Raw genomic sequence first — 22,015 nt, forward strand, 5'->3', positions numbered from 1 at the left:
ATTGAGAGTTTTTCAAAGTTTATCGCGTTTTTTAATCGCGATGGTTACCAGTCCAAATTCGTAGATCAAAAATATCAATGGCATAGAGATAGGTTCAATTCATCTATAGGAATGATTCTGGATAAATTTCATTGCGAGTTTTTCAAAGTTTATCGCGCTTTTTTATTCGCGATGGTTACGAGTCCAAATTCAATGAACAAACATTTCTATCACTTTGAAGTGATTTTCTATTCATCCATTGGGACTGGGAGGGTAAATTTTCATTTTTGAATGTCAACGGCCATATCACGTAGAACGCACCTGGTCTCGTCTGCTCCCAGAAGTTAAGTTACGTCGAGTCCCGTTAGTACTTGGAAGGGTGACCGCTTGGGAATACGGGATGTCGTTGGCGATGAATAGTTTGTTTTCAATAACAAATTTCTTGAAATTTTTTTTTCAATCACGATGGTTACCAGTCCAAATTCGTAGATAAAACATTTCAATGCCTTAGAGATAGGTTCAATTCATCTATAAGAATGATTCTGGATCAATTCCATTGAGAGTTTTTCAAAGTTTATCGCGTTTTTTAATCGCGATGGTTACCAGTCCAAATTCGTAGATCAAAAATATCAATGGCATAGAGATAGGTTCAATTCATCTATAGGAATGATTCTGGATAAATTTCATTGCGAGTTTTTCAAAGTTTATCGCGCTTTTTTATTCGCGATGGTTACGAGTCCAAATTAAATGAACAAACATTTCTATCTTTGAAGTGATTTTCTATTCATCCATTGGGACTGGGAGGGTAAATTTTCATTTTTGAATGTCAACGGCCATATCACGTAGAACGCACCTGGTCTCGTCAGCTCCCAGAAGTTAAGTTACGTCGAGTCCCGTTAGTACTTGGAAGGGTGACCGCTTGGGAATACGGGATGTCGTTGGCGATGAATAGTTTGTTTTCAATAACAAATTTCTTGAAATTTTTTTTTCAATCACGATGGTTACCAGTCCAAATTCGTAGATAAAACATTTCAATGCCTTAGAGATAGGTTAAATTCATCTATAAGAATGATTCTGGATCAATTCCATTGAGAGTTTTTCAAAGTTTATCGCGTTGTTTAATCGCGATGGTTACCAGTCCAAATTCGTAGATCAAAAATATCAATGGCATAGAGATAGGTTCAATTCATCTATTTGAATGATTCTGGATAAATTTCATTGCAAGTTTTTCAAAGTTTATTGCGCTTTTTTATTCGCGATGGTTACGAGTCCAAATTCAATGAACAAACATTTCTATCACTTTGAAGTGATTTTCTATTCATCCATTGGGACTGGGAGGGTAAATTTTCATTTTTGAATGTCAACGGCCATATCACGTAGAACGCACCTGGTCTCGTCAGCTCCTAAAAGTTAAGTTACGTCGAGTCCCGTTAGTACTTGGAAGGGTGACCGCTTGGGAATACGGTATGTCGTTGGCGATGAATAGTTTGTTTTCAATAACAAATTTCTTGAAATTTTTTTTCAATCACGAGGGTTACCAGTCCAAATTCGTAGATAAAACATTTCAATGCCTTAGAGATAGGTTCAATTCATCTATAAGAATGATTCTGGATCAATTCCATTGAGAGTTTTTCAAAGTTTATCGCGTTTTTTAATCGCGATGGTTACCAGTCCAAATTCGTAGATCAAAAATATCAATGGCATAGAGATAGGTTCAATTCATCTATAGGAATGATTCTGGATAAATTTCATTGCGAGTTTTTCAAAGTTTATCGCGCTTTTTTATTCGCGATGGTTACGAGTCCAAATTCAATGAACAAACATTTCTATCACTTTGAAGTGATTTTCTATTCATCCATTGGGACTGGGAGGGTAAATTTTCATTTTTGAATGTCAACGTCCATATCACGTAGAACGCACCTGGTCTCGTCAGCTCCTAAAAGTTAAGTTACGGCGAGTCCCGTTAGTACTTGGAAGGGTGACCGCTTGGGAATACGGTATGTCGTTGGCGATGAATAGTTTGTTTTAAATAACAAATTTCTTGAAATTTTTTTTCAATCACGAGGGTTACCAGTCCAAATTCGTAGATAAAACATTTCAATGCCTTAGAGATAGGTTCAATTCATCTATAAGAATGATTCTGGATCAATTCCATTGAGAGTTTTTCAAAGTTTATCGCGTTTTTTAATCGCGATGGTTACCAGTCCAAATTCGTAGATCAAAAATATCAATGGCATAGAGATAGGTTCAATTCATCTATAGGAATGATTCTGGATAAATTTCATTGCGAGTTTTTCAAAGTTTATCGCGCTTTTTTATTCGCGATGGTTACGAGTCCAAATTAAATGAACAAACATTTCTATCACTTTGAAGTGATTTTCTATTCATCCATTGGGACTGGGAGGGTAAATTTTCATTTTTGAATGTCAACGGCCATATCACGTAGAACGCACCTGGTCTCGTCAGCTCCCAGAAGTTAAGTTACGTCGAGTCCCGTTAGTACTTGGAAGGGTGACCGCTTGGGAATACGGGATGTCGTTGGCGATGAAAAGTTTGTTTTCAATAACAAATTTCTTGAAATTTTTTTTTCAATCACGATGGTTACCAGTCCAAATTCGTAGATAAAACATTTCAATGCCTTAGAGATAGGTTAAATTCATCTATAAGAATGATTCTGGATCAATTCCATTGAGAGTTTTTCAAAGTTTATCGCGTTGTTTAATCGCGATGGTTACCAGTCCAAATTCGTAGATCAAAAATATCAATGGCATAGAGATAGGTTCAATTCATCTATTTGAATGATTCTGGATAAATTTCATTGCGAGTTTTTCAAAGTTTATCGCGCTTTTTTATTCGCGATGGTTACGAGTCCAAATTCAATGAACAAACATTTCTATCACTTTGAAGTGATTTTCTATTCATCCATTGGGACTGGGAGGGTAAATTTTCATTTTTGAATGTCAACGGCCATATCACGTAGAACGCACCTGGTCTCGTCAGCTCCTAAAAGTTAAGTTACGTCGAGTCCCGTTAGTACTTGGAAGGGTGACCGCTTGGGAATACGGTATGTCGTTGGCGATGAATAGTTTGTTTTCAATAACAAATTTCTTGAAATTTTTTTTCAATCACGAGGGTTACCAGTCCAAATTCGTAGATAAAACATTTCAATGCCTTAGAGATAGGTTCAATTCATCTATAAGAATGATTCTGGATCAATTCCATTGAGAGTTTTTCAAAGTTTATCGCGTTTTTTAATCGCGATGGTTACCAGTCCAAATTCGTAGATCAAAAATATCAATGGCATAGAGATAGGTTCAATTCATCTATAGGAATGATTCTGGATAAATTTCATTGCGAGTTTTTCAAAGTTTATCGCGCTTTTTTATTCGCGATGGTTACGAGTCCAAATTCAATGAACAAACATTTCTATCACTTTGAAGTGATTTTCTATTCATCCATTGGGACTGGGAGGGTAAATTTTCATTTTTGAATGTCAACGTCCATATCACGTAGAACGCACCTGGTCTCGTCAGCTCCTAAAAGTTAAGTTACGGCGAGTCCCGTTAGTACTTGGAAGGGTGACCGCTTGGGAATACGGTATGTCGTTGGCGATGAATAGTTTGTTTTCAATAACAAATTTCTTGAAATTTTTTTTCAATCACGAGGGTTACCAGTCCAAATTCGTAGATAAAACATTTCAATGCCTTAGAGATAGGTTCAATTCATCTATAAGAATGATTCTGGATCAATTCCATTGAGAGTTTTTCAAAGTTTATCGCGTTTTTTAATCGCGATGGTTACCAGTCCAAATTCGTAGATCAAAAATATCAATGGCATAGAGATAGGTTCAATTCATCTATAGGAATGATTCTGGATAAATTTCATTGCGAGTTTTTCAAAGTTTATCGCGCTTTTTTATTCGCGATGGTTACGAGTCCAAATTAAATGAACAAACATTTCTATCACTTTGAAGTGATTTTCTATTCATCCATTGGGACTGGGAGGGTAAATTTTCATTTTTGAATGTCAACGGCCATATCACGTAGAACGCACCTGGTCTCGTCAGCTCCTAAAAGTTAAGTTACGTCGAGTCCCGTTAGTACTTGGAAGGGTGACCGCTTGGGAATACGGTATGTCGTTGGCGATGAATAGTTTGTTTTCAATAACAAATTTCTTGAAATTTTTTTTCAATCACGAGGGTTACCAGTCCAAATTCGTAGATAAAACATTTCAATGCCTTAGAGATAGGTTCAATTCATCTATAAGAATGATTCTGGATCAATTCCATTGAGAGTTTTTCAAAGTTTATCGCGTTTTTTAATCGCGATGGTTACCAGTCCAAATTCGTAGATCAAAAATATCAATGGCATAGAGATAGGTTCAATTCATCTATAGGAATGATTCTGGATAAATTTCATTGCGAGTTTTTCAAAGTTTATCGCGCTTTTTTATTCGCGATGGTTACGAGTCCAAATTAAATGAACAAACATTTCTATCACTTTGAAGTGATTTTCTATTCATCCATTGGGACTGGGAGGGTAAATTTTCATTTTTGAATGTCAACGGCCATATCACGTAGAACGCACCTGGTCTCGTCAGCTCCCAGAAGTTAAGTTACGTCGAGTCCCGTTAGTACTTGGAAGGGTGACCGCTTGGGAATACGGGATGTCGTTGGCGATGAAAAGTTTGTTTTCAATAACAAATTTCTTGAAATTTTTTTTTCAATCACGATGGTTACCAGTCCAAATTCGTAGATAAAACATTTCAATGCCTTAGAGATAGGTTAAATTCATCTATAAGAATGATTCTGGATCAATTCCATTGAGAGTTTTTCAAAGTTTATCGCGTTGTTTAATCGCGATGGTTACCAGTCCAAATTCGTAGATCAAAAATATCAATGGCATAGAGATAGGTTCAATTCATCTATTTGAATGATTCTGGATAAATTTCATTGCGAGTTTTTCAAAGTTTATCGCGCTTTTTTATTCGCGATGGTTACGAGTCCAAATTCAATGAACAAACATTTCTATCACTTTGAAGTGATTTTCTATTCATCCATTGGGACTGGGAGGGTAAATTTTCATTTTTGAATGTCAACGGCCATATCACGTAGAACGCACCTGGTCTCGTCAGCTCCTAAAAGTTAAGTTACGTCGAGTCCCGTTAGTACTTGGAAGGGTGACCGCTTGGGAATACGGTATGTCGTTGGCGATGAATAGTTTGTTTTCAATAACAAATTTCTTGAAATTTTTTTTCAATCACGAGGGTTACCAGTCCAAATTCGTAGATAAAACATTTCAATGCCTTAGAGATAGGTTCAATTCATCTATAAGAATGATTCTGGATCAATTCCATTGAGAGTTTTTCAAAGTTTATCGCGTTTTTTAATCGCGATGGTTACCAGTCCAAATTCGTAGATCAAAAATATCAATGGCATAGAGATAGGTTCAATTCATCTATAGGAATGATTCTGGATAAATTTCATTGCGAGTTTTTCAAAGTTTATCGCGCTTTTTTATTCGCGATGGTTACGAGTCCAAATTAAATGAACAAACATTTCTATCACTTTGAAGTGATTTTCTATTCATCCATTGGGACTGGGAGGGTAAATTTTCATTTTTGAATGTCAACGGCCATATCACGTAGAACGCACCTGGTCTCGTCAGCTCCCAGAAGTTAAGTTACGTCGAGTCCCGTTAGTACTTGGAAGGGTGACCGCTTGGGAATACGGGATGTCGTTGGCGATGAAAAGTTTGTTTTCAATAACAAATTTCTTGAAATTTTTTTTTCAATCACGATGGTTACCAGTCCAAATTCGTAGATAAAACATTTCAATGCCTTAGAGATAGGTTAAATTCATCTATAAGAATGATTCTGGATCAATTCCATTGAGAGTTTTTCAAAGTTTATCGCGTTGTTTAATCGCGATGGTTACCAGTCCAAATTCGTAGATCAAAAATATCAATGGCATAGAGATAGGTTCAATTCATCTATTTGAATGATTCTGGATAAATTTCATTGCGAGTTTTTCAAAGTTTATCGCGCTTTTTTATTCGCGATGGTTACGAGTCCAAATTCAATGAACAAACATTTCTATCACTTTGAAGTGATTTTCTATTCATCCATTGGGACTGGGAGGGTAAATTTTCATTTTTGAATGTCAACGGCCATATCACGTAGAACGCACCTGGTCTCGTCAGCTCCTAAAAGTTAAGTTACGTCGAGTCCCGTTAGTACTTGGAAGGGTGACCGCTTGGGAATACGGTATGTCGTTGGCGATGAATAGTTTGTTTTCAATAACAAATTTCTTGAAATTTTTTTTCAATCACGAGGGTTACCAGTCCAAATTCGTAGATAAAACATTTCAATGCCTTAGAGATAGGTTCAATTCATCTATAAGAATGATTCTGGATCAATTCCATTGAGAGTTTTTCAAAGTTTATCGCGTTTTTTAATCGCGATGGTTACCAGTCCAAATTCGTAGATCAAAAATATCAATGGCATAGAGATAGGTTCAATTCATCTATAGGAATGATTCTGGATAAATTTCATTGCGAGTTTTTCAAAGTTTATCGCGCTTTTTTATTCGCGATGGTTACGAGTCCAAATTAAATGAACAAACATTTCTATCACTTTGAAGTGATTTTCTATTCATCCATTGGGACTGGGAGGGTAAATTTTCATTTTTGAATGTCAACGGCCATATCACGTAGAACGCACCTGGTCTCGTCAGCTCCCAGAAGTTAAGTTACGTCGAGTCCCGTTAGTACTTGGAAGGGTGACCGCTTGGGAATACGGGATGTCGTTGGCGATGAAAAGTTTGTTTTCAATAACAAATTTCTTGAAATTTTTTTTTCAATCACGATGGTTACCAGTCCAAATTCGTAGATAAAACATTTCAATGCCTTAGAGATAGGTTAAATTCATCTATAAGAATGATTCTGGATCAATTCCATTGAGAGTTTTTCAAAGTTTATCGCGTTGTTTAATCGCGATGGTTACCAGTCCAAATTCGTAGATCAAAAATATCAATGGCATAGAGATAGGTTCAATTCATCTATTTGAATGATTCTGGATAAATTTCATTGCGAGTTTTTCAAAGTTTATCGCGCTTTTTTATTCGCGATGGTTACGAGTCCAAATTCAATGAACAAACATTTCTATCACTTTGAAGTGATTTTCTATTCATCCATTGGGACTGGGAGGGTAAATTTTCATTTTTGAATGTCAACGGCCATATCACGTAGAACGCACCTGGTCTCGTCAGCTCCTAAAAGTTAAGTTACGTCGAGTCCCGTTAGTACTTGGAAGGGTGACCGCTTGGGAATACGGTATGTCGTTGGCGATGAATAGTTTGTTTTCAATAACAAATTTCTTGAAATTTTTTTTCAATCACGAGGGTTACCAGTCCAAATTCGTAGATAAAACATTTCAATGCCTTAGAGATAGGTTCAATTCATCTATAAGAATGATTCTGGATCAATTCCATTGAGAGTTTTTCAAAGTTTATCGCGTTTTTTAATCGCGATGGTTACCAGTCCAAATTCGTAGATCAAAAATATCAATGGCATAGAGATAGGTTCAATTCATCTATAGGAATGATTCTGGATAAATTTCATTGCGAGTTTTTCAAAGTTTATCGCGCTTTTTTATTCGCGATGGTTACGAGTCCAAATTCAATGAACAAACATTTCTATCACTTTGAAGTGATTTTCTATTCATCCATTGGGACTGGGAGGGTAAATTTTCATTTTTGAATGTCAACGTCCATATCACGTAGAACGCACCTGGTCTCGTCAGCTCCTAAAAGTTAAGTTACGGCGAGTCCCGTTAGTACTTGGAAGGGTGACCGCTTGGGAATACGGTATGTCGTTGGCGATGAATAGTTTGTTTTCAATAACAAATTTCTTGAAATTTTTTTTCAATCACGAGGGTTACCAGTCCAAATTCGTAGATAAAACATTTCAATGCCTTAGAGATAGGTTCAATTCATCTATAAGAATGATTCTGGATCAATTCCATTGAGAGTTTTTCAAAGTTTATCGCGTTTTTTAATCGCGATGGTTACCAGTCCAAATTCGTAGATCAAAAATATCAATGGCATAGAGATAGGTTCAATTCATCTATAGGAATGATTCTGGATAAATTTCATTGCGAGTTTTTCAAAGTTTATCGCGCTTTTTTATTCGCGATGGTTACGAGTCCAAATTAAATGAACAAACATTTCTATCACTTTGAAGTGATTTTCTATTCATCCATTGGGACTGGGAGGGTAAATTTTCATTTTTGAATGTCAACGGCCATATCACGTAGAACGCACCTGGTCTCGTCAGCTCCCAGAAGTTAAGTTACGTCGAGTCCCGTTAGTACTTGGAAGGGTGACCGCTTGGGAATACGGGATGTCGTTGGCGATGAAAAGTTTGTTTTCAATAACAAATTTCTTGAAATTTTTTTTTCAATCACGATGGTTACCAGTCCAAATTCGTAGATAAAACATTTCAATGCCTTAGAGATAGGTTAAATTCATCTATAAGAATGATTCTGGATCAATTCCATTGAGAGTTTTTCAAAGTTTATCGCGTTGTTTAATCGCGATGGTTACCAGTCCAAATTCGTAGATCAAAAATATCAATGGCATAGAGATAGGTTCAATTCATCTATTTGAATGATTCTGGATAAATTTCATTGCGAGTTTTTCAAAGTTTATCGCGCTTTTTTATTCGCGATGGTTACGAGTCCAAATTCAATGAACAAACATTTCTATCACTTTGAAGTGATTTTCTATTCATCCATTGGGACTGGGAGGGTAAATTTTCATTTTTGAATGTCAACGGCCATATCACGTAGAACGCACCTGGTCTCGTCAGCTCCTAAAAGTTAAGTTACGTCGAGTCCCGTTAGTACTTGGAAGGGTGACCGCTTGGGAATACGGTATGTCGTTGGCGATGAATAGTTTGTTTTCAATAACAAATTTCTTGAAATTTTTTTTCAATCACGAGGGTTACCAGTCCAAATTCGTAGATAAAACATTTCAATGCCTTAGAGATAGGTTCAATTCATCTATAAGAATGATTCTGGATCAATTCCATTGAGAGTTTTTCAAAGTTTATCGCGTTTTTTAATCGCGATGGTTACCAGTCCAAATTCGTAGATCAAAAATATCAATGGCATAGAGATAGGTTCAATTCATCTATAGGAATGATTCTGGATAAATTTCATTGCGAGTTTTTCAAAGTTTATCGCGCTTTTTTATTCGCGATGGTTACGAGTCCAAATTAAATGAACAAACATTTCTATCACTTTGAAGTGATTTTCTATTCATCCATTGGGACTGGGAGGGTAAATTTTCATTTTTGAATGTCAACGGCCATATCACGTAGAACGCACCTGGTCTCGTCAGCTCCCAGAAGTTAAGTTACGTCGAGTCCCGTTAGTACTTGGAAGGGTGACCGCTTGGGAATACGGGATGTCGTTGGCGATGAAAAGTTTGTTTTCAATAACAAATTTCTTGAAATTTTTTTTTCAATCACGATGGTTACCAGTCCAAATTCGTAGATAAAACATTTCAATGCCTTAGAGATAGGTTAAATTCATCTATAAGAATGATTCTGGATCAATTCCATTGAGAGTTTTTCAAAGTTTATCGCGTTGTTTAATCGCGATGGTTACCAGTCCAAATTCGTAGATCAAAAATATCAATGGCATAGAGATAGGTTCAATTCATCTATTTGAATGATTCTGGATAAATTTCATTGCGAGTTTTTCAAAGTTTATCGCGCTTTTTTATTCGCGATGGTTACGAGTCCAAATTCAATGAACAAACATTTCTATCACTTTGAAGTGATTTTCTATTCATCCATTGGGACTGGGAGGGTAAATTTTCATTTTTGAATGTCAACGGCCATATCACGTAGAACGCACCTGGTCTCGTCAGCTCCTAAAAGTTAAGTTACGTCGAGTCCCGTTAGTACTTGGAAGGGTGACCGCTTGGGAATACGGTATGTCGTTGGCGATGAATAGTTTGTTTTCAATAACAAATTTCTTGAAATTTTTTTTCAATCACGAGGGTTACCAGTCCAAATTCGTAGATAAAACATTTCAATGCCTTAGAGATAGGTTCAATTCATCTATAAGAATGATTCTGGATCAATTCCATTGAGAGTTTTTCAAAGTTTATCGCGTTTTTTAATCGCGATGGTTACCAGTCCAAATTCGTAGATCAAAAATATCAATGGCATAGAGATAGGTTCAATTCATCTATAGGAATGATTCTGGATAAATTTCATTGCGAGTTTTTCAAAGTTTATCGCGCTTTTTTATTCGCGATGGTTACGAGTCCAAATTAAATGAACAAACATTTCTATCACTTTGAAGTGATTTTCTATTCATCCATTGGGACTGGGAGGGTAAATTTTCATTTTTGAATGTCAACGGCCATATCACGTAGAACGCACCTGGTCTCGTCAGCTCCCAGAAGTTAAGTTACGTCGAGTCCCGTTAGTACTTGGAAGGGTGACCGCTTGGGAATACGGGATGTCGTTGGCGATGAAAAGTTTGTTTTCAATAACAAATTTCTTGAAATTTTTTTTTCAATCACGATGGTTACCAGTCCAAATTCGTAGATAAAACATTTCAATGCCTTAGAGATAGGTTAAATTCATCTATAAGAATGATTCTGGATCAATTCCATTGAGAGTTTTTCAAAGTTTATCGCGTTGTTTAATCGCGATGGTTACCAGTCCAAATTCGTAGATCAAAAATATCAATGGCATAGAGATAGGTTCAATTCATCTATTTGAATGATTCTGGATAAATTTCATTGCGAGTTTTTCAAAGTTTATCGCGCTTTTTTATTCGCGATGGTTACGAGTCCAAATTCAATGAACAAACATTTCTATCACTTTGAAGTGATTTTCTATTCATCCATTGGGACTGGGAGGGTAAATTTTCATTTTTGAATGTCAACGGCCATATCACGTAGAACGCACCTGGTCTCGTCTGCTCCCAGAAGTTAAGTTACGTCGAGTCCCGTTAGTACTTGGAAGGGTGACCGCTTGGGAATACGGGATGTCGTTGGCGATGAATAGTTTGTTTTCAATAACAAATTTCTTGAAATTTTTTTTTCAATCACGATGGTTACCAGTCCAAATTCGTAGATAAAACATTTCAATGCCTTAGAGATAGGTTCAATTCATCTATAAGAATGATTCTGGATCAATTCCATTGAGAGTTTTTCAAAGTTTATCGCGTTTTTTAATCGCGATGGTTACCAGTCCAAATTCGTAGATCAAAAATATCAATGGCATAGAGATAGGTTCAATTCATCTATAGGAATGATTCTGGATAAATTTCATTGCGAGTTTTTCAAAGTTTATCGCGCTTTTTTATTCGCGATGGTTACGAGTCCAAATTAAATGAACAAACATTTCTATCACTTTGAAGTGATTTTCTATTCATCCATTGGGACTGGGAGGGTAAATTTTCATTTTTGAATGTCAACGGCCATATCACGTAGAACGCACCTGGTCTCGTCAGCTCCCAGAAGTTAAGTTACGTCGAGTCCCGTTAGTACTTGGAAGGGTGACCGCTTGGGAATACGGGATGTCGTTGGCGATGAATAGTTTGTTTTCAATAACAAATTTCTTGAAATTTTTTTTTCAATCACGATGGTTACCAGTCCAAATTCGTAGATAAAACATTTCAATGCCTTAGAGATAGGTTAAATTCATCTATAAGAATGATTCTGGATCAATTCCATTGAGAGTTTTTCAAAGTTTATCGCGTTGTTTAATCGCGATGGTTACCAGTCCAAATTCGTAGATCAAAAATATCAATGGCATAGAGATAGGTTCAATTCATCTATTTGAATGATTCTGGATAAATTTCATTGCAAGTTTTTCAAAGTTTATTGCGCTTTTTTATTCGCGATGGTTACGAGTCCAAATTCAATGAACAAACATTTCTATCACTTTGAAGTGATTTTCTATTCATCCATTGGGACTGGGAGGGTAAATTTTCATTTTTGAATGTCAACGGCCATATCACGTAGAACGCACCTGGTCTCGTCAGCTCCTAAAAGTTAAGTTACGTCGAGTCCCGTTAGTACTTGGAAGGGTGACCGCTTGGGAATACGGTATGTCGTTGGCGATGAATAGTTTGTTTTCAATAACAAATTTCTTGAAATTTTTTTTCAATCACGAGGGTTACCAGTCCAAATTCGTAGATAAAACATTTCAATGCCTTAGAGATAGGTTCAATTCATCTATAAGAATGATTCTGGATCAATTCCATTGAGAGTTTTTCAAAGTTTATCGCGTTTTTTAATCGCGATGGTTACCAGTCCAAATTCGTAGATCAAAAATATCAATGGCATAGAGATAGGTTCAATTCATCTATAGGAATGATTCTGGATAAATTTCATTGCGAGTTTTTCAAAGTTTATCGCGCTTTTTTATTCGCGATGGTTACGAGTCCAAATTCAATGAACAAACATTTCTATCACTTTGAAGTGATTTTCTATTCATCCATTGGGACTGGGAGGGTAAATTTTCATTTTTGAATGTCAACGGCCATATCACGTAGAACGCACCTGGTCTCGTCAGCTCCTAAAAGTTAAGTTACGTCGAGTCCCGTTAGTACTTGGAAGGGTGACCGCTTGGGAATACGGTATGTCGTTGGCGATGAATAGTTTGTTTTCAATAACAAATTTCTTGAAATTTTTTTTCAATCACGAGGGTTACCAGTCCAAATTCGTAGATAAAACATTTCAATGCCTTAGAGATAGGTTCAATTCATCTATAAGAATGATTCTGGATCAATTCCATTGAGAGTTTTTCAAAGTTTATCGCGTTTTTTAATCGCGATGGTTACCAGTCCAAATTCGTAGATCAAAAATATCAATGGCATAGAGATAGGTTCAATTCATCTATAGGAATGATTCTGGATAAATTTCATTGCGAGTTTTTCAAAGTTTATCGCGCTTTTTTATTCGCGATGGTTACGAGTCCAAATTCAATGAACAAACATTTCTATCACTTTGAAGTGATTTTCTATTCATCCATTGGGACTGGGAGGGTAAATTTTCATTTTTGAATGTCAACGTCCATATCACGTAGAACGCACCTGGTCTCGTCAGCTCCTAAAAGTTAAGTTACGGCGAGTCCCGTTAGTACTTGGAAGGGTGACCGCTTGGGAATACGGTATGTCGTTGGCGATGAATAGTTTGTTTTCAATAACAAATTTCTTGAAATTTTTTTTCAATCACGAGGGTTACCAGTCCAAATTCGTAGATAAAACATTTCAATGCCTTAGAGATAGGTTCAATTCATCTATAAGAATGATTCTGGATCAATTCCATTGAGAGTTTTTCAAAGTTTATCGCGTTTTTTAATCGCGATGGTTACCAGTCCAAATTCGTAGATCAAAAATATCAATGGCATAGAGATAGGTTCAATTCATCTATAGGAATGATTCTGGATAAATTTCATTGCGAGTTTTTCAAAGTTTATCGCGCTTTTTTATTCGCGATGGTTACGAGTCCAAATTAAATGAACAAACATTTCTATCACTTTGAAGTGATTTTCTATTCATCCATTGGGACTGGGAGGGTAAATTTTCATTTTTGAATGTCAACGGCCATATCACGTAGAACGCACCTGGTCTCGTCAGCTCCCAGAAGTTAAGTTACGTCGAGTCCCGTTAGTACTTGGAAGGGTGACCGCTTGGGAATACGGGATGTCGTTGGCGATGAAAAGTTTGTTTTCAATAACAAATTTCTTGAAATTTTTTTTTCAATCACGATGGTTACCAGTCCAAATTCGTAGATAAAACATTTCAATGCCTTAGAGATAGGTTAAATTCATCTATAAGAATGATTCTGGATCAATTCCATTGAGAGTTTTTCAAAGTTTATCGCGTTGTTTAATCGCGATGGTTACCAGTCCAAATTCGTAGATCAAAAATATCAATGGCATAGAGATAGGTTCAATTCATCTATTTGAATGATTCTGGATAAATTTCATTGCGAGTTTTTCAAAGTTTATCGCGCTTTTTTATTCGCGATGGTTACGAGTCCAAATTCAATGAACAAACATTTCTATCACTTTGAAGTGATTTTCTATTCATCCATTGGGACTGGGAGGGTAAATTTTCATTTTTGAATGTCAACGGCCATATCACGTAGAACGCACCTGGTCTCGTCAGCTCCTAAAAGTTAAGTTACGGCGAGTCCCGTTAGTACTTGGAAGGGTGACCGCTTGGGAATACGGTATGTCGTTGGCGATGAATAGTTTGTTTTCAATAACAAATTTCTTGAAATTTTTTTTCAATCACGAGGGTTACCAGTCCAAATTCGTAGATAAAACATTTCAATGCCTTAGAGATAGGTTCAATTCATCTATAAGAATGATTCTGGATCAATTCCATTGAGAGTTTTTCAAAGTTTATCGCGTTTTTTAATCGCGATGGTTACCAGTCCAAATTCGTAGATCAAAAATATCAATGGCATAGAGATAGGTTCAATTCATCTATAGGAATGATTCTGGATAAATTTCATTACGAGTTTTTCAAAGTTTATCGCGCTTTTTTATTCGCGATGGTTACGAGTCCAAATTAAATGAACAAACATTTCTATCACTTTGAAGTGATTTTCTATTCATCCATTGGGACTGGGAGGGTAAATTTTCATTTTTGAATGTCAACGGCCATATCACGTAGAACGCACCTGGTCTCGTCAGCTCCTAAAAGTTAAGTTACGGCGAGTCCCGTTAGTACTTGGAAGGGTGACCGCTTGGGAATACGGTATGTCGTTGGCGATGAATAGTTTGTTTTCAATAACAAATTTCTTGAAATTTTTTTTCAATCACGAGGGTTACCAGTCCAAATTCGTAGATAAAACATTTCAATGCCTTAGAGATAGGTTCAATTCATCTATAAGAATGATTCTGGATCAATTCCATTGAGAGTTTTTCAAAGTTTATCGCGTTTTTTAATCGCGATGGTTACCAGTCCAAATTCGTAGATAAAAAATATCAATGGCATAGAGATAGGTTCAATTCATCTATAGGAATGATTCTGGATAAATTTCATTGCGAGTTTTTCAAAGTTTATCGCGCTTTTTTATTCGCGATGGTTACGAGTCCAAATTCAATGAACAAACATTTCTATCACTTTGAAGTGATTTTCTATTCATCCATTGGGACTGGGAGGGTAAATTTTCATTTTTGAATGTCAACGGCCATATCACGTAGAACGCACCTGGTCTCGTCAGCTCCCAGAAGTTAAGTTACGTCGAGTCCCGTTAGTACTTGGAAGGGTGACCGCTTGGGAATACGGGATGTCGTTGGCGATGAAAAGTTTGTTTTCAATAACAAATTTCTTGAAATTTTTTTTTCAATCACGATGGTTACCAGTCCAAATTCGTAGATAAAACATTTCAATGCCTTAGAGATAGGTTAAATTCATCTATAAGAATGATTCTGGATCAATTCCATTGAGAGTTTTTCAAAGTTTATCGCGTTGTTTAATCGCGATGGTTACCAGTCCAAATTCGTAGATCAAAAATATCAATGGCATAGAGATAGGTTCAATTCATCTATAGGAATGATTCTGGATAAATTTCATTGCGAGTTTTTCAAAGTTTATCGCGCTTTTTTATTCGCGATGGTTACGAGTCCAAATTAAATGAACAAACATTTCTATCACTTTGAAGTGATTTTCTATTCATCCATTGGGACTGGGAGGGTAAATTTTCATTTTTGAATGTCAACGGCCATATCACGTAGAACGCACCTGGTCTCGTCAGCTCCCAGAAGTTAAGTTACGTCGAGTCCCGTTAGTACTTGGAAGGGTGACCGCTTGGGAATACGGGATGTCGTTGGCGATGAATAGTTTGTTTTCAATAACAAATTTCTTGAAATTTTTTTTTCAATCACGATGGTTACCAGTCCAAATTCGTAGATAAAACATTTCAATGCCTTAGAGATAGGTTAAATTCATCTATAAGAATGATTCTGGATCAATTCCATTGAGAGTTTTTCAAAGTTTATCGCGTTGTTTAATCGCGATGGTTACCAGTCCAAATTCGTAGATCAAAAATATCAATGGCATAGAGATAGGTTCAATTCATCTATTTGAATGATTCTGGATAAATTTCATTGCGAGTTTTTCAAAGTTTATCGCGCTTTTTTATTCGCGATGGTTACGAGTCCAAATTCAATGAACAAACATTTCTATCACTTTGAAGTGATTTTCTATTAATCCATTGGGACTGGGAGGGTAAATTTTCATTTTTGAATGTCAACGGCCATATCACGTAGAACGCACCTGGTCTCGTCAGCTCCTAAAAGTTAAGTTACGTCGAGTCCCGTTAGTACTTGGAAGGGTGACCGCTTGGGAATACGGTATGTCGTTGGCGATGAATAGTTTGTTTTCAATAACAAATTTCTTGAAATTTTTTTTCAATCACGAGGGTTACCAGTCCAAATTCGTAGATAAAACATTTCAATGCCTTAGAGATAGGTTCAATTCATCTATAAGAATGATTCTGGATCAATTCCATTGAGAGTTTTTCAAAGTTTATCGCGTTTTTTAATCGCGATGGTTACCAGTCCAAATTCGTAGATCAAAAATATCAATGGCATAGAGATAGGTTCAATTCATCTATAGGAATGATTCTGGATAAATTTCATTGCGAGTTTTTCAAAGTTTATCGCGCTTTTTTATTCGCGATGGTTACGAGTCCAAATTCAATGAACAAACATTTCTATCACTTTGAAGTGATTTTCTATTCATCCATTGGGACTGGGAGGGTAAATTTTCATTTTTGAATGTCAACGTCCATATCACGTAGAACGCACCTGGTCTCGTCAGCTCCTAAAAGTTAAGTTACGGCGAGTCCCGTTAGTACTTGGAAGGGTGACCGCTTGGGAATACGGTATGTCGTTGGCGATGAATAGTTTGTTTTCAATAACAAATTTCTTGAAATTTTTTTTCAATCACGAGGGTTACCAGTCCAAATTCGTAGATAAAACATTTCAATGCCTTAGAGATAGGTTAAATTCATCTATAAGAATGATTCTGGATCAATTCCATTGAGAGTTTTTCAAAGTTTATCGCGTTGTTTAATCGCGATGGTTACCAGTCCAAATTCGTAGATCAAAAATATCAATGGCATAGAGATAGGTTCAATTCATCTATTTGAATGATTCTGGATAAATTTCATTGCGAGTTTTTCAAAGTTTATCGCGCTTTTTTATTCGCGATGGTTACGAGTCCAAATTCAATGAACAAACATTTCTATCACTTTGAAGTGATTTTCTATTCATCCATTGGGACTGGGAGGGTAAATTTTCATTTTTGAATGTCAACGGCCATATCACGTAGAACGCACCTGGTCTCGTCAGCTCCTAAAAGTTAAGTTACGGCGAGTCCCGTTAGTACTTGGAAGGGTGACCGCTTGGGAATACGGTATGTCGTTGGCGATGAATAGTTTGTTTTCAATAACAAATTTCTTGAAATTTTTTTTCAATCACGAGGGTTACCAGTCCAAATTCGTAGATAAAACATTTCAATGCCTTAGAGATAGGTTCAATTCATCTATAAGAATGATTCTGGATCAATTCCATTGAGAGTTTTTCAAAGTTTATCGCGTTTTTTAATCGCGATGGTTACCAGTCCAAATTCGTAGATCAAAAATATCAATGGCATAGAGATAGGTTCAATTCATCTATAGGAATGATTCTGGATAAATTTCATTACGAGTTTTTCAAAGTTTATCGCGCTTTTTTATTCGCGATGGTTACGAGTCCAAATTAAATGAACAAACATTTCTATCACTTTGAAGTGATTTTCTATTCATCCATTGGGACTGGGAGGGTAAATTTTCATTTTTGAATGTCAACGGCCATATCACGTAGAACGCACCTGGTCTCGTCAGCTCCTAAAAGTTAAGTTACGGCGAGTCCCGTTAGTACTTGGAAGGGTGACCGCTTGGGAATACGGTATGTCGTTGGCGATGAATAGTTTGTTTTCAATAACAAATTTCTTGAAATTTTTTTTCAATCACGAGGGTTACCAGTCCAAATTCGTAGATAAAACATTTCAATGCCTTAGAGATAGGTTCAATTCATCTATAAGAATGATTCTGGATCAATTCCATTGAGAGTTTTTCAAAGTTTATCGCGTTTTTTAATCGCGATGGTTACCAGTCCAAATTCGTAGATAAAAAATATCAATGGCATAGAGATAGGTTCAATTCATCTATAGGAATGATTCTGGATAAATTTCATTGCGAGTTTTTCAAAGTTTATCGCGCTTTTTTATTCGCGATGGTTACGAGTCCAAATTCAATGAACAAACATTTCTATCACTTTGAAGTGATTTTCTATTCATCCATTGGGACTGGGAGGGTAAATTTTCATTTTTGAATGTCAACGGCCATATCACGTAGAACGCACCTGGTCTCGTCAGCTCCCAGAAGTTAAGTTACGTCGAGTCCCGTTAGTACTTGGAAGGGTGACCGCTTGGGAATACGGGATGTCGTTGGCGATGAAAAGTTTGTTTTCAATAACAAATTTCTTGAAATTTTTTTTTCAATCACGATGGTTACCAGTCCAAATTCGTAGATAAAACATTTCAATGCCTTAGAGATAGGTTAAATTCATCTATAAGAATGATTCTGGATCAATTCCATTGAGAGTTTTTCAAAGTTTATCGCGTTGTTTAATCGCGATGGTTACCAGTCCAAATTCGTAGATCAAAAATATCAATGGCATAGAGATAGGTTCAATTCATCTATTTGAATGATTCTGGATAAATTTCATTGCGAGTTTTTCAAAGTTTATCGCGCTTTTTTATTCGCGATGGTTACGAGTCCAAATTCAATGAACAAACATTTCTATCACTTTGAAGTGATTTTCTATTCATCCATTGGGACTGGGAGGGTAAATTTTCATTTTTGAATGTCAACGGCCATATCACGTAGAACGCACCTGGTCTCGTCAGCTCCTAAAAGTTAAGTTACGGCGAGTCCCGTTAGTACTTGGAAGGGTGACCGCTTGGGAATACGGTATGTCGTTGGCGATGAATAGTTTGTTTTCAATAACAAATTTCTTGAAATTTTTTTTCAATCACGAGGGTTACCAGTCCAAATTCGTAGATAAAACATTTCAATGCCTTAGAGATAGGTTCAATTCATCTATAAGAATGATTCTGGATCAATTCCATTGAGAGTTTTTCAAAGTTTATCGCGTTTTTTAATCGCGATGGTTACCAGTCCAAATTCGTAGATAAAAAATATCAATGGCATAGAGATAGGTTCAATTCATCTATAGGAATGATTCTGGATAAATTTCATTGCGAGTTTTTCAAAGTTTATCGCGCTTTTTTATTCGCGATGGTTACGAGTCCAAATTCAATGAACAAACATTTCTATCACTTTGAAGTGATTTTCTATTCATCCATTGGGACTGGGAGGGTAAATTTTCATTTTTGAATGTCAACGGCCATATCACGTAGAACGCACCTGGTCTCGTCAGCTCCCAGAAGTTAAGTTACGTCGAGTCCCGTTAGTACTTGGAAGGGTGACCGCTTGGGAATACGGGATGTCGTTGGCGATGAAAAGTTTGTTTTCAATAACAAATTTCTTGAAATTTTTTTTTCAATCACGATGGTTACCAGTCCAAATTCGTAGATAAAACATTTCAATGCCTTAGAGATAGGTTAAATTCATCTATAAGAATGATTCTGGATCAATTCCATTGAGAGTTTTTCAAAGTTTATCGCGTTGTTTAATCGCGATGGTTACCAGTCCAAATTCGTAGATCAAAAATATCAATGGCATAGAGATAGGTTCAATTCATCTATTTGAATGATTCTGGATAAATTTCATTGCGAGTTTTTCAAAGTTTATCGCGCTTTTTTATTCGCGATGGTTACGAGTCCAAATTCAATGAACAAACATTTCTATCACTTTGAAGTGATTTTCTATTAATCCATTGGGACTGGGAGGGTAAATTTTTATATTTGAATGTCAACGGCCATATCACGTAGAACGCACCTGGTCTCGTCAGCTCCTAAAAGTTAAGTTACGTCGAGTCCCGTTAGTACTTGGAAGGGTGACCGCTTGGGAATACGGTATGTCGTTGGCGATGAATAGTTTGTTTTCAATAACAAATTTCTTGAAATTTTGTTTTCAATCACGATGGTTACCAGTCCAAATTCGTAGATAAAACATTTCAATGCCTTAGAGATAGGTTCAATTCATCTATAAGAATGATTCTGGATCAATTCCATTGAGAGTTTTTCAAAGTTTATCGCGTTGTTTAATCGCGATGGTTACCAGTCCAAATTCGTAGATCAAAAATATCAATGGCATAGAGATAGGTTCAATTCATCTATTTGAATGATTCTGGATAAATTTCATTGCGAGTTTTTCAAAGTTTATCGCGCTTTTTTATTCGCGATGGTTACGAGTCCAAATTCAATGAACAAACATTTCTATCACTTTGAAGTGATTTTCTATTCATCCATTGGGACTGGGAGGGTAAATTTTCATTTTTGAATGTCAACGGCCATATCACGTATAACGCACCTGGTCTCGTCAGCTCCTAAAAGTTAAGTTACGTCGAGTCCCGTTAGTACTTGGAAGGGTGACCGCTTGGGAATACGGTATGTCGTTGGCGATGAATAGTTTGTTTTCAATAACAAATTTCTTGAAATTTTTTTTCAATCACGAGGGTTACCAGTCCAAATTCGTAGATAAAACATTTCAATGCCTTAGAGATAGGTTCAATTCATCTATAAGAATGATTCTGGATCAATTCCATTGAGAGTTTTTCAAAGTTTATCGCGTTTTTTAATCGCGATGGTTACCAGTCCAAATTCGTAGATCAAAAATATCAATGGCATAGAGATAGGTTCAATTCATCTATAGGAATGATTCTGGATAAATTTCATTGCGAGTTTTTCAAAGTTTATCGCGCTTTTTTATTCGCGATGGTTACGAGTCCAAATTCAATGAACAAACATTTCTATCACTTTGAAGTGATTTTCTATTCATCCATTGGGACTGGGAGGGTAAATTTTCATTTTTGAATGTCAACGGCCATATCACGTAGAACGCACCTGGTCTCGTCAGCTCCTAAAAGTTAAGTTACGGCGAGTCCCGTTAGTACTTGGAAGGGTGACCGCTTGGGAATACGGTATGTCGTTGGCGATGAATAGTTTGTTTTCAATAACAAATTTCTTGAAATTTTTTTTCAATCACGAGGGTTACCAGTCCAAATTCGTAGATAAAACATTTCAATGCCTTAGAGATAGGTTCAATTCATCTATAAGAATGATTCTGGATCAATTCCATTGAGAGTTTTTCAAAGTTTATCGCGTTTTTTAATCGCGATGGTTACCAGTCCAAATTCGTAGATCAAAAATATCAATGGCATAGAGATAGGTTCAATTCATCTATAGGAATGATTCTGGATAAATTTCATTGCGAGTTTTTCAAAGTTTATCGCGCTTTTTTATTCGCGATGGTTACGAGTCCAAATTAAATGAACAAACATTTCTATCACTTTGAAGTGATTTTCTATTCATCCATTGGGACTGGGAGGGTAAATTTTCATTTTTGAATGTCAACGGCCACATCACGTAGAACGCACCTGGTCTCGTCAGCTCCTAAAAGTTAAGTTACGGCGAGTCCCGTTAGTACTTGGAAGGGTGACCGCTTGGGAATACGGTATGTCGTTGGCGATGAATAGTTTGTTTTCAATAACAAATTTCTTGAAATTTTTTTTCAATCACGAGGGTTACCAGTCCAAATTCGTAGATAAAACATTTCAATGCCTTAGAGATAGGTTCAATTCATCTATAAGAATGATTCTGGATCAATTCCATTGAGAGTTTTTCAAAGTTTATCGCGTTTTTTAATCGCGATGGTTACCAGTCCAAATTCGTAGATAAAAAATATCAATGGCATAGAGATAGGTTCAATTCATCTATAGGAATGATTCTGGATAAATTTCATTGCGAGTTTTTCAAA

The 22,015-nt window shown here is 36.3% G+C and overlaps 41 pseudogenes; all 41 read left to right on the plus strand.

The window, feature by feature from the left end:
- Positions 1-272: 272 nt before the first annotated feature.
- Positions 273-391, plus strand: LOC124333503 (annotated as a pseudogene).
- A 413-nt stretch (positions 392-804) lies between these two features.
- LOC124331568 lies at positions 805-923 on the plus strand (annotated as a pseudogene).
- A 415-nt stretch (positions 924-1,338) lies between these two features.
- On the plus strand, positions 1,339-1,457 carry LOC124330229 (annotated as a pseudogene).
- Positions 1,458-1,871: 414 nt separating this feature from the next.
- Positions 1,872-1,990, plus strand: LOC124330390 (annotated as a pseudogene).
- Positions 1,991-2,404: 414 nt separating this feature from the next.
- Positions 2,405-2,523, plus strand: LOC124331580 (annotated as a pseudogene).
- Positions 2,524-2,938: 415 nt separating this feature from the next.
- On the plus strand, positions 2,939-3,057 carry LOC124330230 (annotated as a pseudogene).
- A 414-nt stretch (positions 3,058-3,471) lies between these two features.
- On the plus strand, positions 3,472-3,590 carry LOC124330391 (annotated as a pseudogene).
- Positions 3,591-4,004: 414 nt separating this feature from the next.
- LOC124330231 lies at positions 4,005-4,123 on the plus strand (annotated as a pseudogene).
- Positions 4,124-4,537: 414 nt separating this feature from the next.
- On the plus strand, positions 4,538-4,656 carry LOC124331591 (annotated as a pseudogene).
- Positions 4,657-5,071: 415 nt separating this feature from the next.
- On the plus strand, positions 5,072-5,190 carry LOC124330233 (annotated as a pseudogene).
- A 414-nt stretch (positions 5,191-5,604) lies between these two features.
- LOC124331604 lies at positions 5,605-5,723 on the plus strand (annotated as a pseudogene).
- Positions 5,724-6,138: 415 nt separating this feature from the next.
- LOC124330234 lies at positions 6,139-6,257 on the plus strand (annotated as a pseudogene).
- Positions 6,258-6,671: 414 nt separating this feature from the next.
- LOC124331616 lies at positions 6,672-6,790 on the plus strand (annotated as a pseudogene).
- Positions 6,791-7,205: 415 nt separating this feature from the next.
- Positions 7,206-7,324, plus strand: LOC124330235 (annotated as a pseudogene).
- Positions 7,325-7,738: 414 nt separating this feature from the next.
- On the plus strand, positions 7,739-7,857 carry LOC124330392 (annotated as a pseudogene).
- Positions 7,858-8,271: 414 nt separating this feature from the next.
- On the plus strand, positions 8,272-8,390 carry LOC124331627 (annotated as a pseudogene).
- Positions 8,391-8,805: 415 nt separating this feature from the next.
- LOC124330236 lies at positions 8,806-8,924 on the plus strand (annotated as a pseudogene).
- Positions 8,925-9,338: 414 nt separating this feature from the next.
- Positions 9,339-9,457, plus strand: LOC124331638 (annotated as a pseudogene).
- Positions 9,458-9,872: 415 nt separating this feature from the next.
- Positions 9,873-9,991, plus strand: LOC124330237 (annotated as a pseudogene).
- Positions 9,992-10,405: 414 nt separating this feature from the next.
- On the plus strand, positions 10,406-10,524 carry LOC124331651 (annotated as a pseudogene).
- A 415-nt stretch (positions 10,525-10,939) lies between these two features.
- LOC124333506 lies at positions 10,940-11,058 on the plus strand (annotated as a pseudogene).
- Positions 11,059-11,473: 415 nt separating this feature from the next.
- LOC124331663 lies at positions 11,474-11,592 on the plus strand (annotated as a pseudogene).
- A 415-nt stretch (positions 11,593-12,007) lies between these two features.
- On the plus strand, positions 12,008-12,126 carry LOC124330238 (annotated as a pseudogene).
- A 414-nt stretch (positions 12,127-12,540) lies between these two features.
- LOC124330240 lies at positions 12,541-12,659 on the plus strand (annotated as a pseudogene).
- A 414-nt stretch (positions 12,660-13,073) lies between these two features.
- LOC124330393 lies at positions 13,074-13,192 on the plus strand (annotated as a pseudogene).
- A 414-nt stretch (positions 13,193-13,606) lies between these two features.
- Positions 13,607-13,725, plus strand: LOC124331675 (annotated as a pseudogene).
- A 415-nt stretch (positions 13,726-14,140) lies between these two features.
- LOC124330357 lies at positions 14,141-14,259 on the plus strand (annotated as a pseudogene).
- Positions 14,260-14,673: 414 nt separating this feature from the next.
- On the plus strand, positions 14,674-14,792 carry LOC124330358 (annotated as a pseudogene).
- Positions 14,793-15,206: 414 nt separating this feature from the next.
- Positions 15,207-15,325, plus strand: LOC124331686 (annotated as a pseudogene).
- A 415-nt stretch (positions 15,326-15,740) lies between these two features.
- Positions 15,741-15,859, plus strand: LOC124331697 (annotated as a pseudogene).
- Positions 15,860-16,274: 415 nt separating this feature from the next.
- LOC124330241 lies at positions 16,275-16,393 on the plus strand (annotated as a pseudogene).
- A 414-nt stretch (positions 16,394-16,807) lies between these two features.
- LOC124330394 lies at positions 16,808-16,926 on the plus strand (annotated as a pseudogene).
- A 414-nt stretch (positions 16,927-17,340) lies between these two features.
- LOC124330359 lies at positions 17,341-17,459 on the plus strand (annotated as a pseudogene).
- Positions 17,460-17,873: 414 nt separating this feature from the next.
- On the plus strand, positions 17,874-17,992 carry LOC124330360 (annotated as a pseudogene).
- A 414-nt stretch (positions 17,993-18,406) lies between these two features.
- On the plus strand, positions 18,407-18,525 carry LOC124331709 (annotated as a pseudogene).
- A 415-nt stretch (positions 18,526-18,940) lies between these two features.
- Positions 18,941-19,059, plus strand: LOC124330361 (annotated as a pseudogene).
- Positions 19,060-19,473: 414 nt separating this feature from the next.
- Positions 19,474-19,592, plus strand: LOC124331721 (annotated as a pseudogene).
- A 415-nt stretch (positions 19,593-20,007) lies between these two features.
- LOC124330242 lies at positions 20,008-20,126 on the plus strand (annotated as a pseudogene).
- A 415-nt stretch (positions 20,127-20,541) lies between these two features.
- LOC124330317 lies at positions 20,542-20,660 on the plus strand (annotated as a pseudogene).
- Positions 20,661-21,074: 414 nt separating this feature from the next.
- On the plus strand, positions 21,075-21,193 carry LOC124330363 (annotated as a pseudogene).
- A 414-nt stretch (positions 21,194-21,607) lies between these two features.
- Positions 21,608-21,726, plus strand: LOC124330541 (annotated as a pseudogene).
- The last annotated feature ends 289 nt before the right edge of the window (positions 21,727-22,015 follow it).

Source organism: Daphnia pulicaria, chromosome 3, assembly GCF_021234035.1.
Source record: "Daphnia pulicaria isolate SC F1-1A chromosome 3, SC_F0-13Bv2, whole genome shotgun sequence".
Taxonomy (NCBI): Eukaryota; Metazoa; Arthropoda; class Branchiopoda; order Diplostraca; family Daphniidae; genus Daphnia; species Daphnia pulicaria.